A 16,803-nucleotide genomic window follows, 5' to 3' on the forward strand; every position below is an offset into this window, starting at 1 on the left:
CATTAGAGAGCATTGTTTCGGAAAGTTTTTTGGGTTTTTTTCGCATTATGCAATGCCTCTTCGCAGAGTGTGATTTTCAAAAACTTTAGTAAGCAGATGACTTATTTGCATCATCTGTTTTGGTAGGACAGAGCCCATCCAAGAGTCAAAGGAAGCTGAGGTAGGCCCCATTCCACAAAAACATAGGAGCATACATGCAAGCTGACATCTACTCTTCCCTCGTCCAGTTGTTTGGCCAGTAGACAACTAATGAAAAATGTTTCAAAAGCATTTATGCAGAAGTCACTCTTCAAATGACTCTCTGTGCAGTGAGGAAACATATAATAAGGAAGTGCAAATTCCACCAAAGTTTAAGTAGGATCACTGAATTCAAAGTCTAGAGCACTATTACACTATGACTTCTAACGATAACGTAAAAACAGTAATGTCTCATTTGTTTATAATAAAGGAATGTAAAAGTTTATGAAATATTCTTAAAAGAGGACAATTTGATGAGAAGCTTGGTCTTGAACAGACCCTGAAACTCAGGACTGAACCAGGATTATTTTTTACATGTAACAACACATACATAAATTACTTAACTACAAATATAACTTCTTTTAATAGGGCTCTTCTCACAGCTTTTTTTGACACCATCCCACAAATGGTATTATTTTCTAATCCTACGTGCAGTATAATTGTCAAAATTCAAATATACTTGAATTTGACATCATCCCACATATAGTATATTTTCCTTCCCACGTGCAGTATATTTGTCATAGTTCAAATATATTTGAATTTGACACCATCCCACTTATGGTATATTTACAAACCAATGAAATTTAATTGAATGGGGATTTTCATTCCATCTGTAATATTTTTTGACAGACCAAGGAAATTGAATTGAATTGGGATTTTCATCCCATCTGCAATATATTTGATCATTAAAATGATTTATTATGACTCACCAAGTATCTATTTCTGTCTTTGTCTAAGGCCATACTGCTGTTTACTGCTAGTCTTTAAAAAGTTGGGCACCAACTGTCTTCCATCAGTTCATCTCACCAATACCTTTTTCTGTCTTTGGCTTAGGCCATACTGCTGGTTACTGCTAGTCTTTATGATGTAACTTTAGTAAGGGTGGGGGGGTGGGGGGGGGGCAGATTTAAACATTGGTGGTGTTAGTTTCAACATATCTCCCACAAATTCAGAGAACTGATGCTCACATTTCAAATATATTCCATTCAAGAATAAATAGGGGTTTTGGACAGTAGAATTTCACAACTCTTAAGACAGGGGTTAGGGAGAGATGTGGTTCAAGGAAAATTGGTATTAAAGCATAGAAATCTTATTTTACAAAAATAAATTATATATATTATTTATATTATATTATTATTAGTATATTTGACAGTGTATTTGACAAACCAATTAAATTTACTTGTATTGGGATTTTCATCCTATCTGCAATATATTTGACAATGTATTTCACAAAACAATGACATTTACTGAATTGGGATTTTCATCCCATCAGCAATAAACTTGAACATTAAAATGATTTATGACTCACCAAGAATCTATTTCTGTCTTTGTTGAAGGCCATACTGCTGGTCTTTAAGATGTAACTTTATTAAGGGGGACCCAGATTTAGGCAGTGGTTTCGATTGGGATTAGATTTCAATGGGGATCCCACATGCAATATATTTGGCATCATTAATTATATTTGAATTTGAATTGAGTAAAGACTATGGGGAACTGGTAAATAAACATGTCCCGTTCTGGATTAAATACTATGGGTTTAATGCATCGGGGACCTTGAGTGTTGCATATTTACTTAAATTGATTGAAAGAGTAAAGGTTAAACCAAGGGAGGCTGAAAAGAAAGCGCGGAAATATTTTGACAAGAATAGTAAAGATATGCTGGAAAAGGCAAAAATGTGGTTAGAGGAGGCTGAAAAAAGACAGAAGCAGCAGGTAGGGTATAGAAAAGGTAATAATGAAGTGTCTCAGTGTGTTTCCTTAGCTGATCCTGACCTCGATGCTACCCCGCCAAGAGCCCCCCATCTGATTCAACAGCCACAAGCGCTAACAAACCCACCTCCATATCCTGAGCCAGGGACTTCATCGCTAATATCAAAGCCGTCTCCATATGACGAACCAAGACGACAACTGGAGGCAATAACCTCACCAGTGGCTCATCGCACTCGAAGTCACACCACAATAAAGCCATCTGTAGAGCTTGAGGCAGGCTGTGCCCTGCAGTTCCTGATGGTGGAGGTGTCTGGAACAGATGGAGTAATTATGGTCCACCGCCACTGGACTACAGACGACATCATGAAAGCGGCCATCGGCCTGAGCAAACCAGGCGATATCGGCGGACGACGCTTTGGACAAGAACTTATGGCATTTTTGCCATACTATCGAAGAACACGCCAAGCATCATGAAACTATTCTGGGTAAGAAGGAGGCTAGACGGGAGTGCCAGCGTGCCGACATCACCCACCAGGCGATGCTGACAATGCTCCAAACAGTAGGAGACAGGAAGAGGTCACGGATGTGGCAGAGGACGTGGCCCGGACGAGGGAGAGGAAGAGGTCGAGGAAAAGAGTTTGGAGGAAGGGAATGCTATAATTGTGGAAAATTCTGACACTTTGCAAGAGACTGTCCTGAAGAAGAAGGGGAAGATAGTGACAACATGGCTGTGGAAGTTAAAAAAGATTGACAGGCGGAGGAGAGGCAGGGCAGCGATGGGCCACTGAAGGAAGACGACAAAAGGGAAGTAACAAATTTAAATGACCAATTACTACAGCAGATTAGTAAAGGGTCAAGAGGCCTCCCTGAAGTAATTGTGAATGTAGAGGGAAAAAATGTTAAGTTTTTGGTTGACAGTGGTGCCACCCACTCGGTGTTGATAGGTTTCATAGAATGTAGAATGAGACCAGGGTATTTGATAACAGTAATTGGAGTGGGAGGCCATCCTATCGATGAAAGGCCTCTCCAATGTAGTTTAGGAAATAGCCAATTTAAACATAGTTTTTTGGTGTCAGAAACGTGTCCAATTAATTTGTTAGCTAGAGACCTGATGTGTAAACTTGGATGCACAATTAGCAGCAACCCAGAGGGGTTATTTGTCACATGGGAAACACCCACACAGGGAGTCCAGTTAGAAGTGGGGGTCCCTTTGTATGTTTATGAATTGCAGTGCACTGCTGGGGAAGTACTAACACATTTTATGACTGAAGTTACTAACACGCTACCTGGTGAGCTGATTATTAAACAAAGTGACTCTATTGACAGTACGATGAAGGTCCATGAGGGACTGGATGTTGATTTTGAGCAAAAATTTGACTTAGGGGGCAGCGACAGTTTGATTATCACAGCTATAGCATGGGACTGCGAGTGGGCTGCGGGAGTGGTGCAGCTCTCAGCTAAAAAAAAAAATTCGGTCTCGCATGCAGCGCCTCATGTGTTGCTGGCTAGCACACATGCCGACCCAGCCTGGCAGAGAGTAGGATTATGGACCAAACGTGTTTTGAGCGCAACTGACTGGGTAAAAGAACCCCAGTGTAAAATTATGTATAGCCCGAGCATAAAAACGTGGAAAATGCCAACCCGTATAGGTTAAATTGCAAAAGAGGGGTTGAGCTTGTGAGTCCAAATATGACAATTATGGCAGCCTCTGTTAACCTCTCAGAGGAAGAGGAGGAGGAACTGAAAACAGTTCCTGCAGGGTTATGGGCACAGGGAAAAAATGATGTGGGCTTAATAAAAGGATGTGAGCCTGTCCACATCACCCCAAAATCTGATTATAGACCACACAAGCACCAATACCCTCTGAAACCAGAGGCAGCAGAGGGTATTAGGCTGGTGTTCCAATCATTAAAGCAAGCAGGAGTAATCGTGCCATGCCCAGACTCACCGGTACGTACTCCAAGCTTCCCAGTTATGAAACCAGGTGTTTGGACCTATGGAACTGTTAGCCTGTTACTTTTGATAGCTCAGTTGGTAGAGCAGAGGGCTGTAGAAGTTAAAATTGTCATCCTAAGACTGTTGGTTCAAATCCGACTCGAAGGAAGTTTTTCTTACCAAGCGAAATTTTCTGTTTTAACTGTGCAAAAATGGCTTTCCCTGACCGAAATCGAACCCAGGGCATGGCGGTGAAAGCACTGAATCTTAGCCACAATTCCATCGGGAACAAAGCCATGGATCCTTCTTGTCACCAACATTTTTCAGTGTCTGCACTCCTACTATACTGATGACATTCGGATGCATACTGGACTTGGTATGCATAAAAGGAAGCAGGCCATAAAGCGAATTATTCATCTTTCTTTTTGTTCTACAAAATAGATGAAGTTTGCAAGAGTCAAGACTCTTTTTTTTTTACCATCTGGGATCACTCAAGAAAAGTGGGAATTCTAGTGTCACTAACACATGGAAAGCGCTGTTAATGTAATGTTTCGTACACACAGGGAGAAAACGTCAGGCAGAACTAAAGGGGTTAGCTGACAGATGTTATAGCATTCCCCTTTTGTCTCCTTCACTATTAGAAAGCTCTTCACCTGTCATGTCAGTTAAAATGTCCTGGATTGGGGAGGATGACCAAACCAGTCCATGTGGGCCTTTGTGTGTCTTGAGAAGATTGGCACACAGATACCTTATCAAAGCTTGAGTCTTGGTTTCCGTGTCCTGAATCCTTCCTGAATAGCTAGGATGCTTTGTTTGTAACCTGGATAGCTCAGATGGTAGAGCATCAGACTTTTGATTGGAGGGTATAGGGTTAAATTCCCTGTACCCATAAAAGCATTGTTACTTTGCCATTAGTGTTCTTGTGAACTTTCATTGAATACATCTTGATCACGTCAAGAATCAGGACCCTGTTAAGTAACTGATCTTTCACATTTCTATCATTTAACCCATCTGTGACAATCTACATTGGCCATTGTCCCAGGTTAAGCTAGCTAGTTCTCTTGGCATGGAGTAAATGTTAAGGTCATGCTTACTTTATAAAATCAACACTTCTGAGCCTATCCTTTTCAACTTACTGAGAACATTTTCTTTGCAAGTTCATTACACCTTGTGTACTTGTTGTATTGCGGTGAGCAGTTTCAATAAAGGCTGAGAGAATGAGCAGACTTGTTCTAGTCACAGAATCCATTTACGTTTAAATAACAGAAGCTTGTCAGTGGAGGATGTACTTGCTCATACCTTTTCTGTTCATTTCCTTTTGTACACACTACAGACTGTGCCGTAGAAATGCTTGTCCGAAACATGAACATGCGCACTTGTTTATGTGTGCCGCCTGTTAGCTAATGCATCAGGGAAGTAATTTTGGAACAAAACATCGAGGCACTTGTTTTTCAGGCAAGTGTCTGTATTCAGGCAAGAACACGTGCATGTTCAAGTCCTTGCCCTCTACATCATTCTCTGCACGTGATTGAGAAAGACCTGACACTGTGTGACGGCATTGCTTAATTGAGAGCCAAAGCAACAACAATCTTGGTTATCAAAGACTCACTCCACCCTGACCACAGCCTCTTCACTCAGAAGCCATGAGAAAACAACCATCGCAGCATGTGAGTAAAAATCAATCCTTTAAGGGGTTTTATATTTCAACATGCAGTTCGAAATCTTAATGTGTTCCACATGAAAGTAATGTTCTTTCCATATGTGCACATTGCACATTTAATGTTTCTGCATTTCAGCCAATCATTTCTCTCTCTACATGACAACATTTTAGAAAATTTTCTACAAAAGCACTGAAAGTTATTCTAACCATTTATGTCCTTTCTCCATTCATGTACACAAAGTGCAGTATGCATCTAAATGTCCTCAAAAGAGGTACATTTTGGTAACTGAACATCTCCAACTCGTACAATGCGATGTTTCTTCTTTGAGTCAAATGAATTTGACAATTCAAATATGCACAACTGGCCGTGTTTCTAGCCAACATACTGGTGTTTGGACCTATGGAACTGCTAGTCTGTTACCTTGGATAGCTCAGTTGGTAGAGCGGAGGACTGTAGAAGTTAAAGTTGTCATCCTTAGGCCATCGGTTCAAATCCGACTCGAAGGAAGTTTTTCTTACCAAGCGAAATTTTCCGTTTTAACTGTGCAAAAATGGCTTTCCCTGACCGAAATCGAACACAGGGCATGGCGGTGAAAGCACGGAATCTTAGCCACAATTCCATCGGGAACCAAGCCATGTATCCTTCTTGTCACCAACATTTTTCAGTGTCTGCACTCCTACTATACTGATGACATTCGGATGCATACTGGACTTGGTATGCATAAAAGGAAGCAGGCCATAAAGCGAGTTATTCATCTTTCTTTTTGTTCTACAAAATAGATGAAGTTTGCAAGAGTCAAGACTCTTTTTTTTTTACCATCTGGGATCACTCAAGAAAAGTGGGAATTCTAGTGTCACTAACACATGGAAAGCGCTGTTAATGTAATGTTTCGTACACACAGGGAGAAAACGTCAGGCAGAACTAAAGGGGTTAGCTGACAGATGTTATAGCATTCCCCTTTTGTCTCCTTCACTATTAGAAAGCTCTTCACCTGTCATGTCAGTTAAAATGTCCTGGATTGGGGAGGATGACCAAACCAGTCCATGTGGGCCTTTGTGTGTCTTGAGAAGATTGGCACACAGATACCTTATCAAAGCTTGAGTCTTGGTTTCCGTGTCCTGAATCCTTCCTGAATAGCTAGGATGCTTTGTTTGTAACCTGGATAGCTCAGATGGTAGAGCATCAGACTTTTGATTGGAGGGTATAGGGTTAAATTCCCTGTACCCATAAAAGCATTGTTACTTTGCCATTAGTGTTCTTGTGAACTTTCATTGAATACATCTTGATCACGTCAAGAATCAGGACCCTGTTAAGTAACTGATCTTTCACATTTCTATCATTTAACCCATCTGTGACAATCTACATTGGCCATTGTCCCAGGTTAAGCTAGCTAGTTCTCTTGGCATGGAGTAAATGTTAAGGTCATGCTTACTTTATAAAATCAACACTTCTGAGCCTATCCTTTTCAACTTACTGAGAACATTTTCTTTGCAAGTTCATTACACCTTGTGTACTTGTTGTATTGCGGTGAGCAGTTTCAATAAAGGCTGAGAGAATGAGCAGACTTGTTCTAGTCACAGAATCCATTTACGTTTAAATAACAGAAGCTTGTCAGTGGAGGATGTACTTGCTCATACCTTTTCTGTTCATTTCCTTTTGTACACACTACAGACTGTGCCGTAGAAATGCTTGTCCGAAACATGAACATGCGCACTTGTTTATGTGTGCCGCCTGTTAGCTAATGCATCAGGGAAGTAATTTTGGAACAAAACATCGAAGCACTTGTTTTTCAGGCAAGTGTCTGTATTCAGGCAAGAACACGTGCATGTTCAAGTCCTTGCCCTCTACATCATTCTCTGCACGTGATTGAGAAAGACCTGACACTGTGTGACGGCATTGCTTAATTGAGAGCCAAAGCAACAACAATCTTGGTTATCAAAGACTCACTCCACCCTGACCACAGCCTCTTCACTCAGAAGCCATGAGAAAACAACCATCGCAGCATGTGAGTAAAAATCAATCCTTTAAGGGGTTTTATATTTCAACATGCAGTTCGAAATCTTAATGTGTTCCACATGAAAGTAATGTTCTTTCCATATGTGCACATTGTACATTTAATGTTTCTGCATTTCAGCCAATCATTTCTCTCTCTACATGACAACATTTTAGAAAATTTTCTACAAAAGCACTGAATGTTATTCTAACCATTTATGTCCTTTCTCCATTCATGTACACAAAGTGCAGTATGCATCTAAATGTCCTCAAAAGAGGTACATTTTGGTAACTGAACATCTCCAACTCGTACAATGCGATGTTTCTTCTTTGAGTCAAATGAATTTGACAATTCAAATATGCACAACTGGCCGTGTTTCTAGCCAACATACTGGTGTTTGGACCTATGGAACTGCTAGTCTGTTACCTTGGATAGCTCAGTTGGTAGAGCGGAGGACTGTAGAAGTTAAAGTTGTCATCCTTAGGCCATCGGTTCAAATCCGACTCGAAGGAAGTTTTTCTTACCAAGCGAAATTTTCCGTTTTAACTGTGCAAAAATGGCTTTCCCTGACCGAAATCGAACACAGGGCATGGCGGTGAAAGCACGGAATCTTAGCCACAATTCCATCGGGAACCAAGCCATGTATCCTTCTTGTCACCAACATTTTTCAGTGTCTGCACTCCTACTATACTGATGACATTCGGATGCATACTGGACTTGGTATGCATAAAAGGAAGCAGGCCATAAAGCGAGTTATTCATCTTTCTTTTTGTTCTACAAAATAGATGAAGTTTGCAAGAGTCAAGACTCTTTTTTTTTTACCATCTGGGATCACTCAAGAAAAGTGGGAATTCTAGTGTCACTAACACATGGAAAGCGCTGTTAATGTAATGTTTCGTACACACAGGGAGAAAACGTCAGGCAGAACTAAAGGGGTTAGCTGACAGATGTTATAGCATTCCCCTTTTGTCTCCTTCACTATTAGAAAGCTCTTCACCTGTCATGTCAGTTAAAATGTCCTGGATTGGGGAGGATGACCAAACCAGTCCATGTGGGCCTTTGTGTGTCTTGAGAAGATTGGCACACAGATACCTTATCAAAGCTTGAGTCTTGGTTTCCGTGTCCTGAATCCTTCCTGAATAGCTAGGATGCTTTGTTTGTAACCTGGATAGCTCAGATGGTAGAGCATCAGACTTTTGATTGGAGGGTATAGGGTTAAATTCCCTGTACCCATAAAAGCATTGTTACTTTGCCATTAGTGTTCTTGTGAACTTTCATTGAATACATCTTGATCACGTCAAGAATCAGGACCCTGTTAAGTAACTGATCTTTCACATTTCTATCATTTAACCCATCTGTGACAATCTACATTGGCCATTGTCCCAGGTTAAGCTAGCTAGTTCTCTTGGCATGGAGTAAATGTTAAGGTCATGCTTACTTTATAAAATCAACACTTCTGAGCCTATCCTTTTCAACTTACTGAGAACATTTTCTTTGCAAGTTCATTACACCTTGTGTACTTGTTGTATTGCGGTGAGCAGTTTCAATAAAGGCTGAGAGAATGAGCAGACTTGTTCTAGTCACAGAATCCATTTACGTTTAAATAACAGAAGCTTGTCAGTGGAGGATGTACTTGCTCATACCTTTTCTGTTCATTTCCTTTTGTACACACTACAGACTGTGCCGTAGAAATGCTTGTCCGAAACATGAACATGCGCACTTGTTTATGTGTGCCGCCTGTTAGCTAATGCATCAGGGAAGTAATTTTGGAACAAAACATCGAAGCACTTGTTTTTCAGGCAAGTGTCTGTATTCAGGCAAGAACACGTGCATGTTCAAGTCCTTGCCCTCTACATCATTCTCTGCACGTGATTGAGAAAGACCTGACACTGTGTGACGGCATTGCTTAATTGAGAGCCAAAGCAACAACAATCTTGGTTATCAAAGACTCACTCCACCCTGACCACAGCCTCTTCACTCAGAAGCCATGAGAAAACAACCATCGCAGCATGTGAGTAAAAATCAATCCTTTAAGGGGTTTTATATTTCAACATGCAGTTCGAAATCTTAATGTGTTCCACATGAAAGTAATGTTCTTTCCATATGTGCACATTGTACATTTAATGTTTCTGCATTTCAGCCAATCATTTCTCTCTCTACATGACAACATTTTAGAAAATTTTCTACAAAAGCACTGAATGTTATTCTAACCATTTATGTCCTTTCTCCATTCATGTACACAAAGTGCAGTATGCATCTAAATGTCCTCAAAAGAGGTACATTTTGGTAACTGAACATCTCCAACTCGTACAATGCGATGTTTCTTCTTTGAGTCAAATGAATTTGACAATTCAAATATGCACAACTGGCCGTGTTTCTAGCCAACATACTGGTGTTTGGACCTATGGAACTGCTAGTCTGTTACCTTCGATAGCTCAGTTGGTAGAGCGGAGGACTGTAGAAGTTAAAGTTGTCATCCTTAGGCTGTCGGTTCAAATCCGACTCTAAGGAAGTTTTTCTTACCAAGCGAAATTTTCCGTTTTAACTGTGCAAAAATGGCTTTCCCTGACCGAAATCGAACCCAGGGCATGGCGGTGAAAGCACGGAATCTTAGCCACAATTCCATCGGGAACCAAGCCATGGATCCTTCTTGTCACCAACATTTTTCAGTGTCTGCACTCCTACTATACTGATGACATTCGGATGCATACTGGACTTGGTATGCATAAAAGGAAGCAGGCCATAAAGCGAGTTATTCATCTTTCTTTTTGTTCTACAAAATAGATGAAGTTTGCAAGAGTCAAGAATCTTTTTTTTTACCATCTGGGATCACTCAAGAAAAGTGGGAATTCTAGTGTCACTAACACATGGAAAGCGCTGTTAATGTAATGTTTCGTACACACAGGGAGAAAACGTCAGGCAGAACTAAAGGGGTTAGCTGACAGATGTTATAGCATTCCCCTTTTGTCTCCTTCACTATTAGAAATCTCTTCACCTGTCATGTCAGTTAAAATGTCCTGGATTGGGGAGGATGACCAAACCAGTCCATGTGGGCCTTTGTGTGTCTTGAGAAGATTGGCACACAGATACCTTATCAAAGCTTGAGTCTTGGTTTCCGTGTCCTGAATCCTTCCTGAATAGCTAGGATGCTTTGTTTGTAACCTGGATAGCTCAGATGGTAGAGCATCAGACTTTTGATTGGAGGGTATAGGGTTAAATTCCCTGTACCCATAAAAGCATTGTTACTTTGCCATTAGTGTTCTTGTGAACTTTCATTGAATACATCTTGATCACGTCAAGAATCAGGACCCTGTTAAGTAACTGATCTTTCACATTTCTATCATTTAACCCATCTGTGACAATCTACATTGGCCATTGTCCCAGGTTAAGCTAGCTAGTTCTCTTGGCATGGAGTAAATGTTAAGGTCATGCTTACTTTATAAAATCAACACTTCTGAGCCTATCCTTTTCAACTTACTGAGAACATTTTCTTTGCAAGTTCATTACACCTTGTGTACTTGTTGTATTGCGGTGAGCAGTTTCAATAAAGGCTGAGAGAATGAGCAGACTTGTTCTAGTCACAGAATCCATTTACGTTTAAATAACAGAAGCTTGTCAGTGGAGGATGTACTTGCTCATACCTTTTCTGTTCATTTCCTTTTGTACACACTACAGACTGTGCCGTAGAAATGCTTGTCCGAAACATGAACATGCGCACTTGTTTATGTGTGCCGCCTGTTAGCTAATGCATCAGGGAAGTAATTTTGGAACAAAACATCGAGGCACTTGTTTTTCAGGCAAGTGTCTGTATTCAGGCCAGAACACGTGCATGTTCAAGTCCTTGCCCTCTACATCATTCTCTGCACGTGATTGAGAAAGACCTGACACTGTGTGACAGCATTGCTTAATTGAGAGCCAAAGCAACAACAATCTTGGTTATCAAAGACTCACTCCACCCTGACCACAGCCTCTTCACTCAGAAGCCATGAGAAAACAACCATCGCAGCATGTGAGTAAAAATCAATCCTTTAAGGGGTTTTATATTTCAACATGCAGTTCGAAATCTTAATGTGTTCCACATGAAAGTAATGTTCTTTCCATATGTGCACATTGCACATTTAATGTTTCTGCATTTCAGCCAATCATTTCTCTCTCTACATGACAACATTTTAGAAAATTTTCTACAAAAGCACTGAATGTTATTCTAACCATTTATGTCCTTTCTCCATTCATGTACACAAAGTGCAGTATGCATCTAAATGTCCTCAAAAGAGGTACATTTTGGTAACTGAACATCTCCAACTCGTACAATGCGATGTTTCTTCTTTGAGTCAAATGAATTTGACAATTCAAATATGCACAACTGGCCGTGTTTCTAGCCAACATACTGGTGTTTGGACCTATGGAACTGCTAGTCTGTTACCTTCGATAGCTCAGTTGGTAGAGCGGAGGACTGTAGAAGTTAAAGTTGTCATCCTTAGGCCGTCGGTTCAAATCCGACTCGAAGGAAGTTTTTCTTACCAAGCGAAATTTTCCGTTTTAACTGTGCAAAAATGGCTTTCCCTGACCGAAATCGAACCCAGGGCATGGCGGTGAAAGCACGGAATCTTAGCCACAATTCCATCGGGAACCAAGCCATGGATCCTTCTTGTCACCAACATTTTTCAGTGTCTGCACTCCTACTATACTGATGACATTCGGATGCATACTGGACTTGGTATGCATAAAAGGAAGCAGGCCATAAAGCGAGTTATTCATCTTTCTTTTTGTTCTACAAAATAGATGAAGTTTGCAAGAGTCAAGACTCTTTTTTTTTTACCATCTGGGATCACTCAAGAAAAGTGGGAATTCTAGTGTCACTAACACATGGAAAGCGCTGTTAATGTAATGTTTCGTACACACAGGGAGAAAACGTCAGGCAGAACTAAAGGGGTTAGCTGACAGATGTTATAGCATTCCCCTTTTGTCTCCTTCACTATTAGAAAGCTCTTCACCTGTCATGTCAGTTAAAATGTCCTGGATTGGGGAGGATGACCAAACCAGTCCATGTGGGCCTTTGTGTGTCTTGAGAAGATTGGCACACAGATACCTTATCAAAGCTTGAGTCTTGGTTTCCGTGTCCTGAATCCTTCCTGAATAGCTAGGATGCTTTGTTTGTAACCTGGATAGCTCAGATGGTAGAGCATCAGACTTTTGATTGGAGGGTATAGGGTTAAATTCCCTGTACCCATAAAAGCATTGTTACTTTGCCATTAGTGTTCTTGTGAACTTTCATTGAATACATCTTGATCACGTCAAGAATCAGGACCCTGTTAAGTAACTGATCTTTCACATTTCTATCATTTAACCCATCTGTGACAATCTACATTGGCCATTGTCCCAGGTTAAGCTAGCTAGTTCTCTTGGCATGGAGTAAATGTTAAGGTCATGCTTACTTTATAAAATCAACACTTCTGAGCCTATCCTTTTCAACTTACTGAGAACATTTTCTTTGCAAGTTCATTACACCTTGTGTACTTGTTGTATTGCGGTGAGCAGTTTCAATAAAGGCTGAGAGAATGAGCAGACTTGTTCTAGTCACAGAATCCATTTACGTTTAAATAACAGAAGCTTGTCAGTGGAGGATGTACTTGCTCATACCTTTTCTGTTCATTTCCTTTTGTACACACTACAGACTGTGCCGTAGAAATGCTTGTCCGAAACATGAACATGCGCACTTGTTTATGTGTGCCGCCTGTTAGCTAATGCATCAGGGAAGTAATTTTGGAACAAAACATCGAGGCACTTGTTTTTCAGGCAAGTGTCTGTATTCAGGCAAGAACACGTGCATGTTCAAGTCCTTGCCCTCTACATCATTCTCTGCACGTGATTGAGAAAGACCTGACACTGTGTGACGGCATTGCTTAATTGAGAGCCAAAGCAACAACAATCTTGGTTATCAAAGACTCACTCCACCCTGACCACAGCCTCTTCACTCAGAAGCCATGAGAAAACAACCATCGCAGCATGTGAGTAAAAATCAATCCTTTAAGGGGTTTTATATTTCAACATGCAGTTCGAAATCTTAATGTGTTCCACATGAAAGTAATGTTCTTTCCATATGTGCACATTGCACATTTAATGTTTCTGCATTTCAGCCAATCATTTCTCTCTCTACATGACAACATTTTAGAAAATTTTCTACAAAAGCACTGAATGTTATTCTAACCATTTATGTCCTTTCTCCATTCATGTACACAAAGTGCAGTATGCATCTAAATGTCCTCAAAAGAGGTACATTTTGGTAACTGAACATCTCCAACTCGTACAATGCGATGTTTCTTCTTTGAGTCAAATGAATTTGACAATTCAAATATGCACAACTGGCCGTGTTTCTAGCCAACATACTGGTGTTTGGACCTATGGAACTGCTAGTCTGTTACCTTCGATAGCTCAGTTGGTAGAGCGGAGGACTGTAGAAGTTAAAGTTGTCATCCTTAGGCTGTCGGTTCAAATCCGACTCTAAGGAAGTTTTTCTTACCAAGCGAAATTTTCCGTTTTAACTGTGCAAAAATGGCTTTCCCTGACCGAAATCGAACCCAGGGCATGGCGGTGAAAGCACGGAATCTTAGCCACAATTCCATCGGGAACCAAGCCATGGATCCTTCTTGTCACCAACATTTTTCAGTGTCTGCACTCCTACTATACTGATGACATTCGGATGCATACTGGACTTGGTATGCATAAAAGGAAGCAGGCCATAAAGCGAGTTATTCATCTTTCTTTTTGTTCTACAAAATAGATGAAGTTTGCAAGAGTCAAGAATCTTTTTTTTTACCATCTGGGATCACTCAAGAAAAGTGGGAATTCTAGTGTCACTAACACATGGAAAGCGCTGTTAATGTAATGTTTCGTACACACAGGGAGAAAACGTCAGGCAGAACTAAAGGGGTTAGCTGACAGATGTTATAGCATTCCCCTTTTGTCTCCTTCACTATTAGAAATCTCTTCACCTGTCATGTCAGTTAAAATGTCCTGGATTGGGGAGGATGACCAAACCAGTCCATGTGGGCCTTTGTGTGTCTTGAGAAGATTGGCACACAGATACCTTATCAAAGCTTGAGTCTTGGTTTCCGTGTCCTGAATCCTTCCTGAATAGCTAGGATGCTTTGTTTGTAACCTGGATAGCTCAGATGGTAGAGCATCAGACTTTTGATTGGAGGGTATAGGGTTAAATTCCCTGTACCCATAAAAGCATTGTTACTTTGCCATTAGTGTTCTTGTGAACTTTCATTGAATACATCTTGATCACGTCAAGAATCAGGACCCTGTTAAGTAACTGATCTTTCACATTTCTATCATTTAACCCATCTGTGACAATCTACATTGGCCATTGTCCCAGGTTAAGCTAGCTAGTTCTCTTGGCATGGAGTAAATGTTAAGGTCATGCTTACTTTATAAAATCAACACTTCTGAGCCTATCCTTTTCAACTTACTGAGAACATTTTCTTTGCAAGTTCATTACACCTTGTGTACTTGTTGTATTGCGGTGAGCAGTTTCAATAAAGGCTGAGAGAATGAGCAGACTTGTTCTAGTCACAGAATCCATTTACGTTTAAATAACAGAAGCTTGTCAGTGGAGGATGTACTTGCTCATACCTTTTCTGTTCATTTCCTTTTGTACACACTACAGACTGTGCCGTAGAAATGCTTGTCCGAAACATGAACATGCGCACTTGTTTATGTGTGCCGCCTGTTAGCTAATGCATCAGGGAAGTAATTTTGGAACAAAACATCGAGGCACTTGTTTTTCAGGCAAGTGTCTGTATTCAGGCAAGAACACGTGCATGTTCAAGTCCTTGCCCTCTACATCATTCTCTGCACGTGATTGAGAAAGACCTGACACTGTGTGACGGCATTGCTTAATTGAGAGCCAAAGCAACAACAATCTTGGTTATCAAAGACTCACTCCACCCTGACCACAGCCTCTTCACTCAGAAGCCATGAGAAAACAACCATCGCAGCATGTGAGTAAAAATCAATCCTTTAAGGGGTTTTATATTTCAACATGCAGTTCGAAATCTTAATGTGTTCCACATGAAAGTAATGTTCTTTCCATATGTGCACATTGCACATTTAATGTTTCTGCATTTCAGCCAATCATTTCTCTCTCTACATGACAACATTTTAGAAAATTTTCTACAAAAGCACTGAATGTTATTCTAACCATTTATGTCCTTTCTCCATTCATGTACACAAAGTGCAGTATGCATCTAAATGTCCTCAAAAGAGGTACATTTTGGTAACTGAACATCTCCAACTCGTACAATGCGATGTTTCTTCTTTGAGTCAAATGAATTTGACAATTCAAATATGCACAACTGGCCGTGTTTCTAGCCAACATACTGGTGTTTGGACCTATGGAACTGCTAGTCTGTTACCTTCGATAGCTCAGTTGGTAGAGCGGAGGACTGTAGAAGTTAAAGTTGTCATCCTTAGGCCGTCGGTTCAAATCCGACTCGAAGGAAGTTTTTCTTACCAAGCGAAATTTTCCGTTTTAACTGTGCAAAAATGGCTTTCCCTGACCGAAATCGAACCCAGGGCATGGCGGTGAAAGCACGGAATCTTAGCCACAATTCCATCGGGAACCAAGCCATGGATCCTTCTTGTCACCAACATTTTTCAGTGTCTGCACTCCTACTATACTGATGACATTCGGATGCATACTGGACTTGGTATGCATAAAAGGAAGCAGGCCATAAAGCGAGTTATTCATCTTTCTTTTTGTTCTACAAAATAGATGAAGTTTGCAAGAGTCAAGACTCTTTTTTTTTTACCATCTGGGATCACTCAAGAAAAGTGGGAATTCTAGTGTCACTAACACATGGAAAGCGCTGTTAATGTAATGTTTCGTACACACAGGGAGAAAACGTCAGGCAGAACTAAAGGGGTTAGCTGACAGATGTTATAGCATTCCCCTTTTGTCTCCTTCACTATTAGAAAGCTCTTCACCTGTCATGTCAGTTAAAATGTCCTGGATTGGGGAGGATGACCAAACCAGTCCATGTGGGCCTTTGTGTGTCTTGAGAAGATTGGCACACAGATACCTTATCAAAGCTTGAGTCTTGGTTTCCGTGTCCTGAATCCTTCCTGAATAGCTAGGATGCTTTGTTTGTAACCTGGATAGCTCAGATGGTAGAGCATCAGACTTTTGATTGGAGGGTATAGGGTTAAATTCCCTGTACCCATAAAAGCATTGTTACTTTGCCATTAGTGTTCTTGTGAACT

The 16,803-nt window shown here is 40.6% G+C and overlaps 6 non-coding genes across 6 annotated transcripts; all 6 read left to right on the plus strand.

The window, feature by feature from the left end:
* Positions 1-5,962: 5,962 nt before the first annotated feature.
* On the plus strand, positions 5,963-6,049 carry trnay-gua (transfer RNA tyrosine (anticodon GUA)). Its single transcript is given in 2 exon segments — positions 5,963-5,999; positions 6,014-6,049. It is a non-coding gene; the product is annotated as a tRNA-Tyr (tRNA).
* Positions 6,050-7,961: 1,912 nt separating this feature from the next.
* Positions 7,962-8,048, plus strand: trnay-gua (transfer RNA tyrosine (anticodon GUA)). Its single transcript is given in 2 exon segments — positions 7,962-7,998; positions 8,013-8,048. It is a non-coding gene; the product is annotated as a tRNA-Tyr (tRNA).
* Positions 8,049-9,960: 1,912 nt separating this feature from the next.
* On the plus strand, positions 9,961-10,047 carry trnay-gua (transfer RNA tyrosine (anticodon GUA)). Its single transcript is given in 2 exon segments — positions 9,961-9,997; positions 10,012-10,047. It is a non-coding gene; the product is annotated as a tRNA-Tyr (tRNA).
* A 1,911-nt stretch (positions 10,048-11,958) lies between these two features.
* trnay-gua (transfer RNA tyrosine (anticodon GUA)) lies at positions 11,959-12,045 on the plus strand. The gene is given in 2 exon segments: positions 11,959-11,995; positions 12,010-12,045. It is a non-coding gene; the product is annotated as a tRNA-Tyr (tRNA).
* Positions 12,046-13,957: 1,912 nt separating this feature from the next.
* trnay-gua (transfer RNA tyrosine (anticodon GUA)) lies at positions 13,958-14,044 on the plus strand. The gene is given in 2 exon segments: positions 13,958-13,994; positions 14,009-14,044. It is a non-coding gene; the product is annotated as a tRNA-Tyr (tRNA).
* Positions 14,045-15,955: 1,911 nt separating this feature from the next.
* Positions 15,956-16,042, plus strand: trnay-gua (transfer RNA tyrosine (anticodon GUA)). The gene is given in 2 exon segments: positions 15,956-15,992; positions 16,007-16,042. It is a non-coding gene; the product is annotated as a tRNA-Tyr (tRNA).
* The last annotated feature ends 761 nt before the right edge of the window (positions 16,043-16,803 follow it).

Source organism: Electrophorus electricus, chromosome 5 (assembly GCF_041902795.1).
Source record: "Electrophorus electricus isolate QZ-2024a chromosome 5, ASM4190279v1, whole genome shotgun sequence".
In the NCBI taxonomy this organism is placed as follows: Eukaryota; Metazoa; Chordata; class Actinopteri; order Gymnotiformes; family Gymnotidae; genus Electrophorus; species Electrophorus electricus.